Source organism: Nomascus leucogenys, chromosome 10 (genome assembly GCF_006542625.1).
Source record: "Nomascus leucogenys isolate Asia chromosome 10, Asia_NLE_v1, whole genome shotgun sequence".
Taxonomy (NCBI): domain Eukaryota; kingdom Metazoa; phylum Chordata; class Mammalia; order Primates; family Hylobatidae; genus Nomascus; species Nomascus leucogenys.
Genome location: NC_044390.1, coordinates 38,455,197 through 38,470,641, shown reverse-complemented (window position 1 = coordinate 38,470,641; position 15,445 = coordinate 38,455,197).

Sequence of the window (15,445 nt, the reverse complement as noted above, 5' to 3'; positions counted from 1 at the left end):
CTCCCAAAGTGCTGGGATTACAGGTGTGAGCCACTGTGCCTGGCCTCCTCTTCACTTTTATTATTGAGCATTTGTCTGGTTCATTCGTCTGTTTGTTCATTTATTTACTCAATTGTTCTTCACACACATAATTACATGTTCGATATTTATTATGCAGTGGGTGTGGAACAGAATATGGAGGGAAAATTCTAAGTCATCATTCTCCTTGATAGTAGCTTTAGTTACAAGTTCAAGTAAAGAGTTTAAAACTGTTAGCTTAAATTACACTTTTAGAATGTCTACGGCTCTAAGGATTCATTTTTTCGCCCTATAAAATATATTTAGTGCCAGTCACATGCTAGGTTTTTAATCCATGATGGCTTTGACCAACTTTTAGAACTGGTCCTATTTCACATTCTTGCTGGTTGATTTTGGTGTTTGACATACTTTTTAGGAGGAAAACATTAAAGGCCCTTGAATAATTTAAACAGTATGTTTCCATGAACTATGAAGAATATGTGCTTGTCTCACACTAAATCTGATTCATTTATTCGACAAATGCTTCCTGTGTGTCTCTAGTGCCAGGCACTATTCACACTCTAAAGATAGAACAGTGCACATGAGGGTAACACTCCTTTCATGGAGGTATATTATAGATGAGGAAGTGTGTCAGTCTGTTTGTGTTACTATAAAGGAATACCTGAGACTGGGTAATTTATAAAGAAAAGAGGATTATTTTGGTTCATGGTTCCCTAGGCTGTACAGGAAATGTGGTAAAGGCATCTGCTTCTGGTGAAGGCCTCAGGGAGCTTATGATTATGGCAGAAGGTGAAGAGGAAGCAAGTATATCACACAGTGAGAGAGGAAGCAAGAGAGAGGAAAAGGTGCCAGGCTCCTTGTAAATAACCAGCTCTCACGTGAACTAATAGAGTGAGAACTCACTCATCACCAAAGAATGACACTAAGCCATTCAAGAGAGATCTGCATCGATGATGCAAGGACCTCCCACTAGGCCCCACCTCCAACACTGGGGATCACATTTCAACATGAGGTTTGGAGGGGAGACACATCAAACCACATCAGAGGAAACGGATAACATACAGTAAGTACATCATCAAACAAAGTAATTTCCAATAGTGAGAAGTGACAAGGTGATGCAATGGAAGTGACTCTGGGGGCTATATTTGAATGGGGAGAGCTGAGAAAATTTTACCAGGAGGAGACACAACTTGAGCAAAGACCTAAAAAATACAAGATCCATCCAAGCAAAGGTGTGGGGGCAGTACCTTTGATACAGCATGAACAGGAAGGACGACAACACTGAGTTGGCATTGTGCCAGGGACAGGAAGGTGACCACTGTGAAGAATAATAGGAGAGGAAGCTAAAGAGGCAGGCAGGGGCCAGCTCACCTCAGGCTTTCCAGGCCCAGATACAAATTGTGGGCTTCTATTCCACATACATTAGGAGCACACAGAACTCAGTGCACAGTGTTAAATAGGGAAGTGACATGATCTACGTTTAAGATGAATATTCTGGTTGTTTATGGAAAATGGGCAAGAGTGGAAATAGGGTTCTCAGAAGAAATCAAGCATGGTTCTTTGACTTTTGGTGTGAATAACTGGAAGGATAATACTGTGATAGTATTACTATGATAGGAATAATGATGGAGATACAGGTTTGAGGGCTGTGCCTTAAACTATTGTTTATATTATGTGTATATACTTTGTATATAGTTATAAATTTTATATTTAGTTACATACTTTATATATACTTATAAATCTATTAATTTTATTTTAGAAGTAAATGTACCACCTTCAGCTGTGCAACTGTGAGCAAGTTACTTAAACTCTCTTTACCCCATTTCCTCATCTACAAATGAGCATAAACAATAGTACCATGTTCATAGGATTGCTGTGAGTATTAAATGAGTACATGAAGCTCTTGGAGATTGGTACATAGCAAGAAAAATTTAAATGTATTGTTATTGATAATAAAGGTTAATTTACTGAAAGGAGCCTTCTTTTCATTTTCATTCACTTTATTATAGCTGCTTCTTAGGAAACCTTGGAATTATCCGCTTATTTAACTATGAGTTCAAGGTAGAACTGTCCTTTTTATTGTTACATTCCGATAGTCTAACATATATTTGTCCCTTTATTAATTCAACAAAGAATTTACTGAATACTTATTATGTGTCCAGCTGCACTAAGTACTAGTGATACCATAAAAAAAAAACCAAAAAGCAATGACCATGTCTTAATGAAGCTTATATTCTGGGGGAAGAATGAGTTTATAGAAAAATTAAATATATCAATAAGGTATATGTATTAGTTCTGTCACACTGCTATGAAGAAATACCCGAGACTATAGTTTATATTTTAAAAAAAGAGAGAGAGAGAGAGAGGTTTAATTGACTCAGTTCTGCATTGCTGAGGAGGCCTCAGGAAACTTTCAATCATGGCAAAAGGCAAAGGAGAAGCAGGGACCTTCTTCACAGGGCAGCAGGATGGAGTGAGTGTAACTAGGGGAAATGCCAGATGCTTAGGAAACCATCAGATCTCATGTAAACTCACTCACTATCACAAGAACAGCATGGGGAAACCACTCCCATGATCCAATTACCACCACCTGGTCCTGCCGTTGACAAATAGGGATTATGGGGATTACAATTCAAGATGAGATTTTGGGTGGGGGATAGCCAAACCATATCAGCAGATCCATACTGGATATTTATATCCTTTATATGCATATAGTAAGCGTTTCATACAAATTTGTTTTGTTTAAGGAATAAAGCAATTACTATGTAACTAGATCTTCTACTGGAATATTACTAACAAAGGACAAGTCAAATCTCATGACGAGGCAGCACATTAGTGATTCTCATGGATGCGGGTGGTATCATAAGAGGGGAGAGTCAGAATCACCTGGGGAAGAGATTTTTCCAAATCACAATGATCCTCCAAAACCTAGCTCAGGAACTCCATTTTCCAGAAAACTCTGCCTGATGATCACCTCCCCCATCCCTTCCAAGGGGTCTAGGCCTGAGACTTACAGCATCTAAGGATTACTCTATTAGTCTGGATACTAGTTCAGGTGCTTTAACAAATTAGTAAGAGTGGCTTACGCTGGGCACAGTGGCTCATGCCTGTAATCCCAGCACTTTGGGAGGCTGGGGTGGGTGGATTACTTGAGCCCAGGAGTTCAAGACCAACCTGGGCAACACAGTGAGACCCCATCTCTACAAAAAATAAAAGAAAAATTAGCCTGGCTTTGCGGCACACGCCTGTGGTTCTAGCTACTTGGGAGGCTAAACTGGGAGGATTGCTTCAGCTCGGGAAGTAGAGGCTGCAATAAGCCAAGATCACACTGCTGCACTCCAGCCTGGGCAACAGAACAAGAACCTGTCTCAAAAAAAAAAAAAAAAAAATGGGGAGTGGCTTAAACAAGATGAAAGATTTCTTTCTTTCTTCTTTCTTTCTTTCTTTCTTTCTTTCTTTCTTTCTTTCTTTCTTTCTTTCTCATATTAAGGTCTGAGTGGTGGGAGAGAGGAGGTTGAACTGTTACATGAGGTCCTCCAGGGATCTGGGTTCTTTCTGTCTGAAACATTATAACAAGAAATATTGTCCTTATATTCATGAGTGTGACTCAATACTGTCATGGCCAAGTTCTAGCACAAAGGAAGAGAAAAAATAGTAAAGTTTTCATCTGAGAAGAGGATCAGTAAGTTGTACCTGTCACTTCTGTGTAGATGTCATTGTCTTTTGGTCACACCTTACTGAATTGGAAGAAGGGAAATGTGGTTTCTCTAAATTTGAGAGTTTCTATTAGCACAGAGTGGGTAAATAGACCCACTGGAGGACAACTATTTGTCTCCTCTCACTTACTTTATTGCAGCACTATTATTCTCTGTTGTTATTAAGACCATTTTGGCTTTCCCTGAAACTGATCTCAACGTTTGCTCAGCAAAGAGCCAGTATTTTATTCATGTTTGTTTCCCCGGTACCTAGCATAGAGCTTGGCCTCTGATAGGCACTCAATTCCTGTATATTGGTTGTACTAAAGGCTCTATCAAAATTTAATTTTCTTCTCACAACAACCTAGGAAGGTAGTCATAATAATCTCATTTTACAGGTGCTGATATTTATAAACTTATCCATTAAAGATTCAATAAATTATGGACACAGAATTTGTAACCAACCTTATGTGAGTCCTCTAAGTCCTTACTCTTTCACTAAACCACACTGGTACATTTTAAGAAAACACAAAAACTTGAGACTACCATTTTAAAATATAGCCTCAAAACCTTGAAGAAGTATCAGAATTTTCAGATGACTAATAGCCTTCTTTTTATCCTATACCAATGAAAATTTTCTGAATGACAAGAAACAAGAATTCTAACAGTAGACTTTGAACTTTTACAAAATCTTAAAGTCATTTTGAAAAAAACAAAACTAGGTCCTCAGTCCCACTTGTTCATGAAATATGTTCATATATTTGCTTCATGATTAAGGTTGCCCCCTTTATATTTTATACTAGAGAACTGTGGGGTTTATAACATTTTAACCTACTCAAGGCACTAGATCTTCAAAACAAAATGTAAATAAAGCAGTATTTGCAAAAGATGATACCTCATGAACATCCTTTCCTCAGAAAACAAATAAGATTTTATCCAAGAGCCTGAGAAATACAAGTCAAACAAAATTAAGCCTGTTTTTCAACTGTAAGACTTCTAAGTGCTTTTATGACACTCTTATGCCAGTCTGATTCCTGACAGGCAGCAAACTTGTTTCATCACAGTATATATATACACATAATTTTCAGTATACACATGCACACACACACACACATATATATATATTTCCCATGGACTATTTCATTTTAAAGCGTAAATTTTAAATTATTTGGTCTCAAGACCCATCTGCTCTTTAAAAAATTACTGAGGACATCAAAGAGCTTTTGTTTATATGAATTTTATCTATTGATATGTACCATATTTGACATTAAAACTAAAAATTTTATTTTATTTTTTACTTTTTGGGATGGAGTCTTTCTCTTGTCACCCAGGCTGGAGTGCAGTGACATGATCTCAGCTCGCTGTAACCTCCGCCTCCCAAATTCAAGCAATTCTTTTGTCTCAGCCTCCCAAGTAGCTGGGATTACAGGCACCTGCCACCATGCCTGGCTAATTTTGTATTTTTAGTAGAGACGGGGTTTCACCATGTTGGTCAGGCTGGCTGGTCTCGAACTTCTGACCTCGGGTGATCCACCCACCTCGGCCTCCCAAAGTACTGAGATTCCGGGCATGAGCCGACACGCCCAGCCTGATAATTTTAAAATGTGTTTATTACTAATTTATTAAGCAAAAAATTTATCACATGTTAATATAAGTAAAATATTTTATGAAAAATAACTACATTTCTCAAATTAAAAAATGCCTAAGACAGGCATTGTTTTATATTTTTACCTAATCTGTTCAATATGTAGCTTAATAGGAAGAAGCTACATTTTAATGTCAGATTCTACATTCAATCTGTTGCAATATGTTATTTGAACAGAGTATACAAAGAAAATCCCATCTCACACAGAAATGTAGTTGGAAAAGGAAGGAGTATTTTAACAGCCTTTTCAGATAATTATGGATATTCTTTGATACTATACCAGGATTCAACATTAAATATTAGTTATAATGTAGAATCTGAAACTATGTCAATGAACTGTTTGTACTCTATCACATTAATATCAGTTGTTCTTTCTTACATCTAGAATATATCTTGACACATCATGCATTTGTTAGTTGGAAAATACTGGTTCACTGAGTTATGCAGGTCTTCCAAATGTTAATACAGTTCATGTTTCATTATACAATTTCAAAACATCACATTCATTATCACCACAAATCTCATCCAAAAAGTCAGTAAGTATATTAGGAAGCTGCCAAGTTCATAATGGTAGATACAAGTTTTCCAAAGTTCCAATTTTCACTTAAAAGCTTGTATTTTATTATTGGAAACAAATGTTATCTGTTATCATTGAAGTAACAAATGAATTCATCTTGTTCATTTTTGAGAAAATGTCTGCCAAATACCCAAGTCTGAATAACTACAATTTGCCTGTCCATTCTTTCAATAAAAATATTATTCCATGGAAAAAGTAGCTAATTCAGTTCACAACTCAAACATTTCATTACGTGTTTTTTTGGATACAGTCATAGTACGTTGGTATGCAACAGAGTGCTTTAAAAGTACGTCCCATTTTGTTAACACAGAATATTAAAAAGATATTTATTATTTCTTTAAAGGCTTTCATAGGTGAAATCTGCTTTTTGTTTTTAATTGCATGTGGGTGGTAGCAAAGAATATACTGGCTACTACTAGTAAACCTTGGTGCCACTGTTTGGGTACTAAAGCTCCAGAGGTGTTACCCACTATTGTGTAAGCTCAAATAACATGGACCCCCAGGGGTCCATAGACTATACGTTGAGAACCACTGCTGTACAGAACCACTAATGAGTAAAAATAGAGAAGAGCCTTGGTTTACTGTTATTTTCTGCAAATTCTAATAAAAGGTGTCCCAAAAAATCTTAATGCAATTTAAAGCTTTAATAATTTCAGAAGTACCAATACTAACAACGTACTTAAATGTCTTTTACATGTATTTAGTTTAGCGCATTTGGGAGGATAAAATTTTATTTTAACATTTTTGTTTCCCAGTATTCAAATGGACTGGCAAAGAAGCCCTTTGCCTGGTGACCTCAGTCACCTGATCTGCCTCTATTACACTTTTGGTAGGTAATATCCAAACCGATGTATATTTCAGAACCTTTTACTTTTGTTGATTTTAAAGCTAGAATAATGAATTCAATCCTTTCAGCTAATAAGCTCAGTAGATGGAAATTTTTACAAAGTTTGAAAATCAACTAGAGCAATATAATCACATAAGATGGTAGTTATGTTGAACTGTAATAAGAACCATTAATGTTTTAAAATGTTAAGTAATTTTCAAATGTTGTTTTCTGTAAGTAATTGCACTATATTATTCTTAGGTTACTGGTGTCACAGGAAATCATGATACAAATACATGAATTAAACCATCTGCCTAACGTTAATAAATATTTATTGAACTACTATTATGTATCAGGAATTGGGCTAGGCACAGCAAAACATAGAGTAAAATTTTTAAATAATACGCATTGCTACATTGAAACCACTTTTATAATGCCAGTACAAGGTAGATTTTAGTTTTATACATCAAAAGGTCTAACTAAACTGATAATTTTGAATATTTACTGCCAACATTCAAACTAAGAGTTCCAGTTTCCAGTTCAGCATCTAAGGAGCATGAGCATCACTCTCTATCCTAATAACAAGTGAAAGGCTAACAAACTGAATCAACAACTCTTCTTGAACCCATCAGAGATGTGATATCATAGGGCAAACCACTGCCCACAAAATTGAAGACACAAACAGGTGAATCAGAGAATCACTACTCTTACTGGAATGGAAACCAAAGCATAAATTTCTGTGGGAACTGGTGCTGGGCTAGGAAAGCCTGTGCTGTAATTGATGAATTTCTGGAGTGTGGATAAGCCTGAAAGATAAAAACTCCAGGGAGACTCAGTCATCTGGAGGCACCTTATTTTAGTGAGCGTTACCTCCTGAAACCTGCTGAGGTTCTCCCAGTGAATACTGAAGAAATATCTCCTCCTGCTTTTGGCAGGAAGAGGGAAAAGTAACCATTTTGAAATACGCCAGGCCGGGCGCAGTGGCTCACGCCAGTAATCCCAGCACTTTGGGAAGGCCGAGGTGGGCATATCACGAGGTCAGGTGATCAAGACCAACCTGGCTAACACGGCGGTAAATAAGCACGTGAAAAGATGCTCCAAATCATATGTGATTAGAGAAATGCAAATTAAAATAGCAATGAGAAAGCACTACACACCTATTAAAATGTCTAGTGTCCACAACACTGGTAAGACCAAATGCTGGTGAGGATGTGGAGCAGCAGGAACTCTCATTCATTGTTGATGGGAATGCAAAATGGTACAGCTACTTGGGAAGACAATTTGGCAGTTTCCTAGACAACTAAATATTCTCTCTTAGTATTCAATCCAACAATCATGCTCCTTGGTATTTACCTAAAGGTATTAAAAATTATGTCCATGTACAAACCTGCACATGGATGTTTATGTCAGCTTTATTAATAATTGCCAAAATTTGGAAGCAACCAAGATGTCTTTCAGTAGGTGACTAGATAACTAAACTATGGTACATTCAGACACTGGAATATTATTTAGCACCAAAAAGAAATGAGCTACCAAGCCATGAAAATAAATGAAGGAAAATTCAATGCTATTGCTAAGTGAAAGAAGCCAATCCAAAAAGACTACATAGCATGATTCTAACTGTATGACACTTGGGAAAAGGAAAAACTAGGGAGACAATTAAAAAAGAAACAACAGTGGTTCCTAGTAATCAGAAGGAGTGGTGGATAAATAGGTGAAGCACAAAGGATTTTTAGGACACTGGGATTATTCTGTATGATACCATAATGGTGCATACGTCATTATACATTTCTCAAAATCTATAGAACACACAACACCAAAAGTGAACCTAACATAAACTATGGACTTTGGGAGATAATGATATGTCAGTATAGGTTTCTCAATTCTAACAACTGTACCACTTCGGCAGAGGACGTTGATAATGGAGAAGGTTGTATATCTATAGGGAGGTTAGGGATACATGGGAACTCTGTGCTTTCTAATCAATTTTGTTATGAACCAAAGCTACTCCAAAATATAAATTCTATTTAAAGAAAAAAAATCAACCTAGCCCTTTTCTAGTATATATAGTAAAATTATAAACTTGGTAGAGACAAGTTAGCAAATGTAGAAAATTTTATTTAACATTGATTTTTAGGTTTACCATTAATGAGTGCTATAAAAATGGAGCTAAATATTTTGCATCACAGCAAAAATGTGGAAAGCTATGGATGACTAAAGATCTTCATAACTGTTATATCTTTATGTTACCATGAGTACTCAAGTCCAAAACACCCTGACATGCTTAATTGTGGTTTCCGCCTAACATCTTGCTTTGTGACATAAGAAATAAAGAATACTTCTTTAGATTTCTAGCTTAGGTTGAGAAAAGGTTAAACAGATGTCAGGTGCAAAGATAAAAAAAAATCCTTGTCAATGGAATTTAGTTGAAGTTTATATTTTAATTTTTAGTGGCATTAATTAGTCTCCCTAGAGAAATCGAGCCAATAGTAATTATAAATCTCTCTTATACATACTCACACTTCTGAGTTTTGGAAACAAACCATTGAGATCATCAGCAACTCCTTTCTTAAGTAGTCTTGTAGAAGGAAGTGACTTAGGAGGAAAAGGAGTGCAACTGAATAAGAGATTTGGACCTTCATCAGAATAGGGGTGGTGATTCTGTATACATTTCATCACACAAAAAAAGTAGAGGCCCTACTGCGATCAAGTCATATTTAATAGGGGTTTTGAGTGTCACATCCTTGGCCGACTACATTATCTCAGGAAGAGCTCCTAGATGATGGGCATACCTTGGACCAGAAATAGAATAGGGGCCAAGTGATGGAGCCACTTCCATCTTGTGTGTGTGTGTGTGTGTGTGTGTGTGTGTGTGTGTGTTTCTTTCTTTTCAATAACCTGGTATTCAGAAAGCATCATGTAGTTGAAACATTCAGGTGAGCTAGGAAGAAAGGAAAGAGCTGACTGTGAGAGGCTTATAAAAGCCCAGAAACCATATTGCAACACACGTAGAAGCAGAATCCCCGGTAAAAGGTGGTTTCGCCAATCTGTCTTCTTATTTTCACCTATGTTTTATGACTAACAGAACCATATAGTTTCTCAGCATACTTGTGAAAAATTCCAAAACTCAGCATGCCATTCCTTTTATAAAGCCAAAACCAGATTATCAAAAAGTCAAAAAACAATATATGCTGGCAAGGCTGCAGAGAAAAGGGAATGCTTATTCACTGCTGGTGGGATTGCAAATTAGTTCAGCCACCACTGGAAGCAGTTTGGAGATTTCTCAAAGAACTTAAAACAAAACTACATTTTGACCCAGCAATCCCATTACTTGGTATATATCCAAAAGAAAATAAATTATTCCACCAAAAGGACACATGCACTCATATGTTTGTCACAGCACTTATTAACAATAGCAAAGACATGGAATCAACCTAGGTGCCCATTAACAATGGACTGGATAAAGAAAATGTGGTACCTATACACCATGGAATACTATGCAGCCATAAAAAAACCAAAATGATGTCCTTTGCAGCAACATGGATACAGCTGGAGGCCATTATCTTAAGCAAAATAACACAGGATCAGAACATCAAATACTGTTATGTTCTCACTTACAAGTGGAAGCTGAACATTGGGTACACATGGACATAAGGATGGAAACGAGGGAGGAGAAAGGGAAAGGAGCAAAGGTCAAAAAACTGTTGGGTACTATCCTCATATCTGGCTTATGAGATCAATCATACCCCAAACCTCAGCATCACATGATACGCCCAGGTAACAAGCTTGCATATGCACTCCCTGAATCTAAAATAAAAGTTAAAATTATAAAAATAGATTAACTAAAATAAGGCCAAAGCTAGTAACACAGAAATAGGTCTTCAACTGAAAACAGACCTAGTAGTTAGTTCCAGCAAACCCTACTAACTGCATGACCTTGTGCAACTTAACCTCTCTAGACTTGTTTTCTCATCTGTAAAATGAGGGGATTGCACACTATGATAGCTTATGTGTTTGGAAGCTCTAAAATTCTATAATTATCTGATTATATAATCCTTAGACATGTAAATATCTTGAATAGCAAAATTTCCTAGGAAATTAAGATAGCATTGTAAATAACTGTTTTTTTATAATTATGTGTTATTTCGTACATGTTGGTAATGGTTCTCAAGTTGCTGCCTTTGTATTTGTTTTGGGAGATTAAAATTCCTTGAGGATAGAGATCTCTAGATTTCTATTTGGTTGATTACCCAATAATGTCTAGTAAAGTGCTTTGCACATTAACATTTTCATGATAAAAATGATCAATGATCATTTACAGCTTCCTTAGTTTATTAAAAAAATTAAGATTCATCTTTCTCCTTCATGAGTATTCAGTACATACCCTGGCACCTAACACACCATATGTATCTCTCTCTATGGCAGAAAAATTGAGATTTTGTACTTTGATCGAAAAAAATCAGAGACATTTAATAGAAGCAATATTGGAAATTAAGAATTTACTCAGTAAACACCACCTGTAATACCAGGAAATCATTTCTCTGTACAAATGATTTCCCAGGCCTGAGAATCCTAGCACTTACACCACTCACAGGGTATAGAATTCAAGGAAAGAAAGAGTTCTGATTTGGGGTGACAGCATCATCCTCTTTGCCATTCTCTCCCACAATATAATACCAACAGAAAACCACATGCTTTTTACTGTCATGTTTGGGCTAAAATTCTTATCAATTGAACAAGATGTAAAACAGAAAATCCAATGCCATCCTCAAACTCTGAAACAGAGAGCCTGATGATTCTGAAGTGTAACCAGTTCTAACTCTATTAATAGCTCTATCCTTTCCAGGAGAGTACATAGAAACAGGCTGCAGCTGCCACAAGGCCCTAATGTTTCATTCTTTGAACAAGTCTGACAAGTTTTCAAGTTTAATAGCATTAGCAAGGATGTGATGTAACCGTGGCAGAGGTAGCCTGAGTCTGCCAGAGTTTCTGAAAAGGTGGGTGGGACATAATCCCTAAACACCTAATGGTTTGGGATAAGGCATTTTAATCATTTAACCAAAAAAATCAGACTTAGTAACAACCCTCCCCATCAAGGTGGAGTGCAAAGAAGCAGTAGTTACTGGTTGAAAGGTGGATGGTTTCAGATATATGTGAATAAAGACATAGCTTGTGCTGTTGAAGCTCCAGGCCCAGGTCATGCCTCTACACTAGGACTGCCTCATATGATGAGTCATTCCTTGCATGGCACTGGATAATTACTGCATGCCTGAAGCATTTTACTGGGTCTTTTTGATTTGACATAGCTCAGAGGATTTCACAGGGCTTTGGCAATGCAAATGGCCTACTCATCATGAAGCCCAAACACCACCTCCCTCCCCACCAAGCCGAATGCCCTTTGCATAACCTGGACAAGTGGTTGTCCGTTTCTCCTTCAATGTGTCTATTGATGAGAAGGTCACACATTTAAATAACTGTGGTTTATATAGAGGAAGCACAGCGAGACTCATGATTCAAGGATAATTATAACCAAGAAAAGGCCACTCGAAGTGAATTCACTTAGAAGCTAAATTTCATAGTTCAGAGCAGAAATAAGAAGGCTGGAAAAATGAACAAAAATGAATACAATATTGACTTTTATCTTTTTTTAAGAGGGGCATAATTTTTTTAAATTACTGGAAATGTATATGATAGCACAAAATTATATAATAGCAAAATTTAACATCCTTTACTTCATATTGGACTTTCATTAGCTTAGTCTAAAAGAGGCCATTTTGGTAAAAGTTTTCAAGAGCTTTTTTTTCCCCAAAGGCCTCTCTTAATCCCTTGACAAACAAATCATTCTCTTTCGACATGCTTATATTACCACTATTGTCTACTTTTTATCTTCAATTTTTAACTAGTCCAATTCTGTCTTTATATTTGAGCAGTCTGTCTGCATCTCATGAAACTGAACCTTTCTGCAAGATTTTCAATTTACACTATTTTTCATTGCCAAGAAGAGTAATCAGTAATAGCATGTATTTATGGCCTTTCCTAACAATTCATAGGGTCAAATTTTAAAGTAGTTAGTTCATAAGCAATTTTTTCATGCCGTAACAATTTTTGCTTCGTAATTCATTTAATAGAGATTTCCACATTGTCATTATTATCTTTCTCCATATGACTTCACACAAAAGGCATGAGAGGTTAAATACAAAGTCTGCCAATATCATGCATGATCACATTATTTTGTACAAAGGGCATTAGCTGCCTTCTCACCAGGGAAAGTAGTTTGATATAGATATGCCTTCATCCTTATGCTTAGGGATTAGTTAAGTATAAAATCTTAGGTTCACTTTGGTTGCCATCCTACTTTGCCCAAGGAATATATCGGAGACTTCAGGCAAGGCACTTAACCTGTTTATCCCACAGTTCCCTTATCTGTAAAATGGGAATAATATAGTACCTTCATCCCCAGCTGCTTTCAGGATTAAATCAATGTACAGTGCCTGGCAAGTAATCAGCACCTAACAAATGTCAGCTTTTCCTCTGCTGCTGCTCTTATTGTAATAGAATGATGAAAGTGCCCTTTGAATGACTAATAGCAAAGTTCTTCCTTTTCAGGGCATAAAACTACATTTTAAAATGCTGAATGGATCCTCTATCAATGGAATAAAATTTTTGATTAAGGACTGGAATACTTTTACACTGTTGTTGGGAGTTAAATTAGTTCAACCATTGTAGAAGACAGTATGGTGATTCCTCAAGGATCTAGAACCAGAAATACCATTTGACCGAGCAATCTCATTACTGGATATATACCCATAGGATTATAAATCATTCTACTATAAAGACAGAAGCACACATATGTTTATTGCAGCACTGTTCACAATAGCAAAGACTTGGAACCAACTGAAATGCCCATCAATGATAGTCTGTATAAAGAAAACGTGGCACATATACAACATGGAATACTATGCAGCCATAAAAAAGGATGAGTTCAAGCCATAAAAAAGGATGAGTTCATGCAGGGACATGGAAGAAGCTAGAAACCATCATTTTCAGCAAACAAAGGCAAGAAAAGAAAAACAAACACTGCATGTTCTCACTCATAAGTGGGAGTTGAACAATGAGAACACATGGACACAGGGAGGGGAACATCACACACCAGGGCCTGTCAGGGGGTGTGGGGATAGGGGAGGGATAGCATTAGGAGAAATACGTAATGTAGATGACAGGTTGATGGGTGCAGCAAACCACCATGGCATGTGTATATCTATGTAACAAACCTGCATGTTCTGCACATGTATCCCAGAACTTAAAGTATAATAAAAAAAGAAAGAAACCAAGTCTTCAACTAATATTCACAGTTTCTATGATCCCAAGGTACTTACAAAGAATTAGGCAGATTGAACTGAAAAGTAAGCAAAATGTTATTTTATGGTAATTGAATCTAAGTCCTCAGTTCTATGTCTACTTCAAGTGCTGCTGGAATTAGAAATTCAAACATCATCTAGAGAAATCTCTATTCTACATAAATTAGATGAAAATAAACTCATGGAAAAGAAAATAAACAATGTATTAAATTCTAATTAATGAAAAAATAAGAGTGAAAAAGGAGTAACTTTTCCTCCAAAGCACAAAATTCTAAATGTCATTAAACGGAATTAAAATTGGAGTGAAGGCAGGAAGAATTCTCACATCCTAAATAGATTACAGGCTCAACTCCTCTTCTTTTCTAAATACTCACTAGGTATATTCTGTGTGTGTGGTTTTTTTAAAAAATGCATCGAAGAGAGTATTGGTAGAGGGAAATCAATAATATACATACTAAATATGAGAATACTTAATATTTTCCAAAGCAGTTAGCAGCTTGCTTAATGTCTAAGATTTCTCTTTCTTCCTTGAAGTCAACTTTTGGAGGTAGAAAGAAAAATTCAAATCATTGTATTAGCATCTTTTGTCACATAAAAATATTACTAAAATTTAGTGGCTTAAAACTATACACATGAATTTTCTCCCAGTTTCTGTGGGTCCGGAGTCTTGACAAGGCTCAGCAAGGTTCTCTTCGTCGGATCTCTCAAGGCTGCCATCGAGGGGCCACCGGGCCTGAGTTCTCATCTGAAACTCAACTAGGGAAAGGGTCTACCTCTAAGCATACTCAGAATGTTTGCAGGGCTTCAGTTTCTTACTGGCTATCGGCTGGGGCTTGCGTTAGTTTGTAGAGGTTGCTCACTTACTCAAAACCAGGAGTGTGTGTGTGTGTGTGTGTGTGTGTGTGTGTGTGTGACAGACAGAGAGAGAGAGAGAGCAAGAGAGCGAGAGAGTGCCAAAAGGACAGACACCACAAACTTACACACTAATCACATAATTAGGTAGATGTAATCACATATATCCTCTCACCTTTGCCCTGTTCCATTGGTTGGAAGCAAGTCACAGGTGCTATCCACACTCAAGGGGAGGGGATCACACAAGGGCATGAATGCCAGGAGACAGGTGCTATGCAGGCCACCTTAAGAGTCTGTATGCAACACTGATCTATTTTAATGCTTAGAAGATTCAACTTTTGTGCAAGAATGACAATGTTGATTTGAAAAACCTGAAAAAAATTCTCCCTTCCACATTTGCCTTTTTTCCCTACTTCAGTAAACAAGCACTGGCTCTTTTGAGGTATCATTTTGAAATTACTGCAAAAATTAGAT